Raw genomic sequence first — 7,387 nt, 5'->3', positions numbered from 1 at the left:
CCCATCTACTGGGCAAATGGTGTATTGGCCACAAGCGGCATTTGACCACTGGAATAGTCTCTTCCAGTTCAATTAATGTTTATATATATATTTCTGATTATATTAGATGTAGATATTATCCTTATGATGTTTCCATAACCATGTAAGAACTGAAATATTATTAAAATTAGTGTTGCAGCATGGTGCTGCTAGTTTTCTGTGCTTGCTGCAGGAACCACGGTCAGGCCTGTGGATCAATGTGATTAGAGGCCTAGCCACAAAGGACTCCAGACGATTCAATTTGAATTATGCCAGAGACACTTTATTACATACAGCCCAAGTATATAAGCACTCAGCCAGTAGAGCATATGCCTACAGATTAGCATAATTAGTCAAGGACAACCCACCACATCTGCATAACCCATTCCTTGTTTTCCTCATTAACGAGGTGTCCGTTATCTATCCCTTATGAGATAAAGGTAGAGCAGCTGGTGCAAATGAAGGTTTGTTATTATAAGGATCTGCCTGTTGTTACTCTCCTCACATCCTTTGCCACAACTCTTCTGCGTTCTGCACCCCACAACTCTTCTGCATTCTGCATTCCCACAGTCAGGGGTGGTAAGAGTTCTGAATATAAAAATTAATAAACAATATTAATTTTGGAAAATATCATCTTGCATTAATTAATTTCTCCCTCCCCAACAATTCTCTGTAGGCTTTCTTCTTGCATCTAAGTGTGTCAAGGAGCTCTCTATTCATCCATGCAGGCCTCCTGGCATTCTTACTTGTCTTCCTCTTTTTTGAGATGCATTGTGTTTAAATGTGATTCAGGGAGGTTTCATTGTATTTTCAAGCTGGAACACATGGAAACTACATTTGACCGCAACCATTAAAACTTTTAGGGGGAGGAGTGACCCACCCAGTACTTGTCGCTGCTGTGGCTGTAGCTGCAGTGGGGTGACGACCGGTCCAACAGGCCATAATGTGGCAGTCCCTGCCCCGAGGGCATCTCTGCCCTGAACTCCACCCCAAGCTCCACTCAGAGCTCCGCCCACACAGACATCCAGCTCTGTTACTCTGGTTCTTGCCCCTGTAATAACACGTAGAACAAAAACAGTAACTCCGAGCCCTTTTCCAGACACAGACCCAACAGAAGGAAGCTCTGCAGGAACCATCATCCCCAGCAACATGCACCAGATGGGAACGGATCTGAAAGTGAAGTGGTACTGATCAGCTCAATGACCAGGAAGGAAAACAGGCAGACAAGACAGGAACATGCAAGGGCAAACGGACAAAGCCTTTTAGCCTGGCTCTTGAGCTTGTGGGATGCAGGAGTAGAGACCATGGACTTAGATCAGAAGGAAGATAAGCAGTTGTGCCCCTTGTCGAGGGATGGGGGTGTGGATAAGGAACTGGGGAGGCTGGATGGCACCCACACACTTTGGGCCAGACTCCTCACAGCTGTGAGATACAGATACCCCTCCAAGGATGACATGATCTTCCATCCTCTTAAGAGAGCTAATACAGAACAGGGGATCACATACCTGAGGCAAATGTCTGTACAAGAGATAATCTGTGGAGATGGCCAGATGCCTCTGGACCCTGATTATGTCCACATGAAGCCAGCCCTCTTAAAGAAATTGACCCAATGTGCCCCTTCTACATATGCGCACACACTGGGAGCACTGCTGTTGGGCAGAAACCCAAACAATCTTCCAATTGTCAGGGAATTTGTTAATGACCTGAGGCAGTTTGAAAACAGTGTCTCCAGAAAGGCCCTGATATCAGCTGTGGAAACCCTTACCTGAGAGATGAATGAGCTGAAGGCCTCTGTCTCTGAATTTCAGAAGGCAGAAGATGATTGCTCTTCACCTTCTGAATGGGTACAGGTCTCAGCTGTTAGGAACACACACCACCATGCTCCTCCTCCACCTCCTCCTCCTCCCCTTAGGAGACCAGTCCGAATCAGACAGGGGACACCTAGGGGCTCACTGTGGAGAACACTGTGTGAACATGGGGAGAACATGGACAAATGGCATGGCCAGCCCACCTCAGCTCTATGGACCAGAGTGAGGGAACTGCAAGGGGCAAACACAGGGAATAACTCCTCCAGAAGAGGGGTTGCCCCAGTGTTCCACAGGCAGCCCTCTCGTCCAAGGAGTGGTCAGACCAGTAACTCAGGTCCATGTGCTTCCTGTGGTCACAGTGCTCAGCATTAGAGGTTCTCTGTCTCCAGCCAGGCAGAGAACAGGGATAACAGAGTATATTGGGATGTGTTTGTGAAATGGCCTGGTATTTCTGAAGCTGAGAAGTACTGAGCTTTGGTAGACAGTGGTGCTCAATGCACTCTGATACCCTCCAGCCAGACAGAAACCATTACCATCTCAGGAGTCACAGGGGGGTCTCAGGAGTTGACTGTGCTGCAGGCTGAGATAAGCCTCACCGGGAATGTGAGGGAGAAGCACACCATAGTAACTGGCCCTGATGCACCTTGCATCCTGGGGATTGACTTTCTGCAGGAAGGGTATTTTAAAGACCCAAAAGGCAACAAGTGGGCATTTGGCATAGCAGCTGTAGAGACTGCCAATAAAGAGCAGCTGTCCATCATGCCTGGCTTGTCAGATGACCCTTCCGCGGTTGGTACCCATAAGGTAGAGGATGTCAAGTTACCTATTCCTTCTTGTATAGTTCATCACAGGCAATACTGCACCAATCGAGACTCCCTGCTGCCCATACACCAGCTGATTTGCCGTCCGGAGAAGCAGCTTGTCATCAGCAAGAGCCACTCACCCTTCAACAGCCTGATATGGCCAGTGTGGAAGGAGAGTGGGGAATGGAGATTGACTGTGGACTTCAGAGGCCTGAATGAAGTGACTGCTCCAATCAGCGCAGCTACGCCTGATATATTGGAGCTCCAGTATGAACTGAAGTCAAAGGAGGCCAAGTGGTATGCAACAGCTGATATTGTTAATGCCTTTTTCTCCATCCCCATTGTAGAGGAACGTAGGCCTCAGTTTGCCTTCACCTGGAGAGGAGTCCAGTACCACTGGAACAGACTACCTCAAGGGTGGATGCTGCAGGCCGCACTGCGTGCTATCTCTGCTTGCTGTGGGACTACGATAAACAAGCCCATAGACCAGTATGGTGTGGGCCAGCCGCGAGGGTCTCCAGACTATTCAGTGCGAGTTATGCAGAAGCCCATTTTATTACCTACAGCCCAAAATATATATACACTCAGCCAGTAGAGCACATGCCTACACATTACCATAATTAGTCAGTGACAACCCACCACATCTGCATACATACATACCTTGTTATTCCCATTAGCGAAGGTCCACTATCTATCCCTTCTGAGATAAGGTGGACAGCTGCATGTGAGAACTGAGGTTTGTTATTGTAAGGATCTGCCTGCTGCTTATTCCTCTTCATTCTGTTCCCACAGCTTTTCTGCACCTGCACCCCACAACTCTTCTGCATTCTGCATCCCCACAGGTGGAAGCACAGCCCTACAATCTGCCACAGCATCATCCTGACCACACTGGAGAAGAGTGGAGGTCCTGAACACCTGCAATTCATTGATGACATCATTGTATGGGGTGAAACAGCAGAGGAGGTGAGACAGCAGAGAAGGTCTTTGAGAAGGATGAAAAGATCATCCTTTTGGATGCTGGTTTTGCCATTAAGAGGAGCAAAGTGAAAGGGCCTGCCAGAGAAATCCAGTTTCTGAGAGTTTGCTGGCAGGATGGCCGATGTCACATCCCTATGGATATGGTGAATAAGGTGGCTGTTATAAAGGGGACTAGTTGAAATCTGAGTTTGGAGTAAAATGCAATGAGGCCGATTTAAAAGTTATTAAATAATTTATTAATATACACAAAATATTTCCCCCAAAGTTATTTACCCTGCCAGGGTAGGTATAGGCTGGATGTTAGGAGGAAGTTCTTCCCAGAGAGAGTGATTGGCATTGGAATGGGCTGCCCAGGGAGGTGGTGGAGGCACCGTCCCTGGAGATGTTCAAGAAAAGACTGGATGAGGTGCTTAGTGCCATGGTCTAGTTGACTGGATAGGGCTGGGTGCTAGGTTGGACTGGATGATCTTGGAGGTCTCTTCCAACCTGGTTGATTCTATGATTCTATGATTCTATACAACTATGCACACAAGTTCTTTGATGCAGTTAGCAGAACTATTTTACAGAATGTCTCTATACAACGGAATTTTTAGAAGGTTTCAGAAAATTACTTTAATAGAGAGTCTGGCAGCTTAATTTGCCACTTGTGAGGTTGATTAAAATCCTTTAGCAACTTTAACAAAGGATGGAGAATACTCACTAGTCCTAATGTCCATGGCCCAAAACATAGGCAGGAAAATATTAACAGAAGTCCTGTGGCAAATTACATGTGGGCTGCAAAGTGGAATCAGCTGCTGGCTGAGGCGGCTTGAGGTAGCTTTAGGCGGCTGAGACAACGGGTGGGTGAGCAGCAGGTGAGTGAGGAATGAACGAGCACACAAGCACCTCATTTACCTGCTCACCTCCATTTATAGGGTAATGGCTGAGGCTGATGGTCTCATTGGCCACACAATCACTCAATCACCTCTGGCAATCACCCAAGTTGACCCAAAAATGGAAGAACACACAAGCTGTTGTCTTCCAAAAACAAGAGACGCATACGCCTTGCATGTGACAGGGGCGTGGTCCCCATGAAACCCCTCTCAGGCAACCAGATTAAAACAGACTAGGTTGCCTGGGTTTCTTTGTCCTGTTTTCCCACCTCTGGCTGCAATGCAGACAGTCAGGTAAATAAGACAGGACATGCTTAAGCCCATTTTACATCCTTTGGGACTATTCACCACAGTGGCCACTATGGTGGAACCCATTAACCAGAAGGACACACAATCCTTCCTGGGGTTTGTGGGCTTTTGGAAAATGTACATTCCCAGGTACACCCAAATTGTGAAACCCCTCTTCGATGTTACAAGAAAGAGAAATAACTTTGAGTGGGGACCTGAACAGCAGGTGGCATTCAACCAAATCAAATGAGAGGTAGTCCATGCCATGGCCTTGGGACCAGTTTGAACCAGCCCAGAGATTAAGACATTCTCTATACAGCAGCCTGTGAGAATGGTCAGCACATATTGCTTTCCAGTCCGAGAACGAGGTAGAGTGATGTAATCAATCTGCCACGCTTCACCGTATTTGTACTTTGCCCATCGCTCACCATACCACAAGAGCTTCAGATGCTTGGCTTGTTTAATAGTAGCACAAGTTATACATGACTGTGATAGTAACCCTGGATCTTCCATATGTACCAATCCTAAACTAAGTTAGCTGTGCACACCTTTTCCAAGTAAGCATATAACTCACTGTAACCACACTTTGTCTTAGCTTTTGCCTTAGCAGGTGCCAGAAGGGCCTGAGCAGCAACAGACTTGGACGTGTCTGCTGGAGGGTTTGAATTATTTGGGGTCTGACCTGGAGCTTGTGAGTTCAAATCTGCCTTAGATTTAGCAGGGCTCTGGTTCTGGTCTGCTGGCTGAGGATTCAAACTGGCTGAGCTGGTGTTATCAGTGTTGCTAGGAACATTCTGATTTTGGGTACCTGCCTGTGCTCCTGGGACTCCTGCCAAGCTCTGCCCATTGTTTATATTTACATTCCCTGCGGGAACATTGGCCGCCTTCCCAGAATCTGGAGAAGGAGGTGCAGAGGCTGGCAGGGGGGAAGAAGATTGCTGAGAAACTGTACCATTTGCTTTTGACACAGAATTTTTCCTAGTTCTTACAGAAGCTGGTTTTGAATTTTTCACACATAATGCCTAAATTAATATGAATATTAAAACTACAAGACATAAATTGACACACATCAGACTTGCCACAGTTTGTTTTGAGTAAAAATCACTCAAGGATTTGGCATCTCAGTTATAGGGTGTATTAGTCTCATCAGCGCAGTGTTATGATTGACTGTAACATTATTGATAAGTGTTCCTGTAATGTTACTAGTAATATTCTCAGTGACATTAAAACCAGCCTAACCAAGGATAAAATCACCCCAGGCCCCGAACATATCTGAAACCTTGGCTTTAGCCTTCTTATAAGCTAAATCAATAAAATAAGCAACAATTTGAGCCTTTATCCAACTAAATGCCAAGAAAATTAAACCAGACCAGAGTAACGTCCCAAACAAGTACAATAGCTGCTTTACTAGCTTCATCTTAATTCCCAGAGCTAATTACCAATCACTCAAAGAAATTTAGCCCCACGTTGGGAAAGCCAATCAAAAATGTGATGGTTTGGGCATTAACCTGCCCCCCCACACTTTTGAATTTGCCCCAGCTAACTCAGATGGCCTCTGGGAATATAAATGAAGCTATTTATTTTACAGCAGCAAATATACAAGCAGCTATTTACAATATATACAGTTATATACAGAAATACACAAAGGATAAATGTGGGAAGCTTTCTCCTGCAGCAGAGCATGAAATGTAAACATCAGGCCCTGTGATGGGAAGTGTCCTTGGGTCTTACTGATTCCCAGGGGCCTAAGCTGGCAACCGTGAGCAACCCACGCACAGCTGTCAGGGGGTGGAATCTGCCAGCCCCCGGGGCGGACACAGCCCCAGGGTCTGACCCTGGCCAGCCCCCCTGGGTGGTACTCACAGGTTGTTTACCACAGGTAACCTATCTCTGCCTTACACATAACTTGGGGCCAATCTGTACTGTCCACTTGTGCCAGCCCCAGGCTGGCTGGAAACACCTCCTCTGAGCACTATATAAGACGCTGCACTACCCTAATAAAGTTGTACTGATGTACTGATGCACAGATGCCTAGAAGCTGCTGTCTCGAGTCGTCAGTACCCCGATCTCGTCTCTCGCCAGCCTCCGTACCCCGACAGATAAACAATACAGAAGCACAACTTCCCTCCCAGAAACCTGAGTCCCCAGGAGGGGCTCTCAAACCACCCCAACACCTTCCCCGGCCCCTCTCAACCTTACCCCAGTTCCCAGGAAGAATACAGGTGTAACCAAGAGGTTAAGAAGGAAGGTTAGTGGCAGTGGGGTTAAGGAGATGTGACTAGGTCTGAAGGCAAAGGCAGAATGAAAGACAAAATGGAGAATATTATCAAATGTTTTCCTTCTTCTTCCCAGAACTCTCAGGGGGACTGTGAGCGAAGAGACACAACCATGTTTACCTTTTCACTGCCCATTATCTAGTTCTTTTACCAAAACATTCCAGCTTGCTTCAAACTAGCACAGTCTGTCGGACTTTTTTCCTTGCTTTTCTTGGCATCTGTGTTGTTTATGGGGTTGGGTGGGAGTGGCAGAAATTTAGGAAAATCGGGGTAAACTCTATTTGTCTGCGCAGCCTGAGCCTGAGTTGCTTAAGTGTTAAGTCTATTTTGCATTTGTAAGCAAA

The 7,387-nt window shown here is 46.6% G+C and overlaps 1 long non-coding RNA gene across 1 annotated transcript; it reads right to left on the bottom strand.

Annotated features, from left to right (window-relative positions):
• Positions 1-279: 279 nt before the first annotated feature.
• On the bottom strand, positions 280-7,093 carry LOC135187658 (uncharacterized). The gene is made up of 2 exons (XR_010307399.1): positions 6,967-7,093; positions 280-606 (listed from the first exon to the last, which is right to left on the bottom strand). It is a non-coding gene; the product is annotated as an uncharacterized LOC135187658 (long non-coding RNA).
• Positions 7,094-7,387: the final 294 nt, after the last annotated feature.

This window comes from Pogoniulus pusillus, chromosome 2, assembly GCF_015220805.1.
Source record: "Pogoniulus pusillus isolate bPogPus1 chromosome 2, bPogPus1.pri, whole genome shotgun sequence".
Classification (NCBI taxonomy): domain Eukaryota; kingdom Metazoa; phylum Chordata; class Aves; order Piciformes; family Lybiidae; genus Pogoniulus; species Pogoniulus pusillus.
This window is presented reverse-complemented; position numbering and strand designations above follow the sequence as displayed.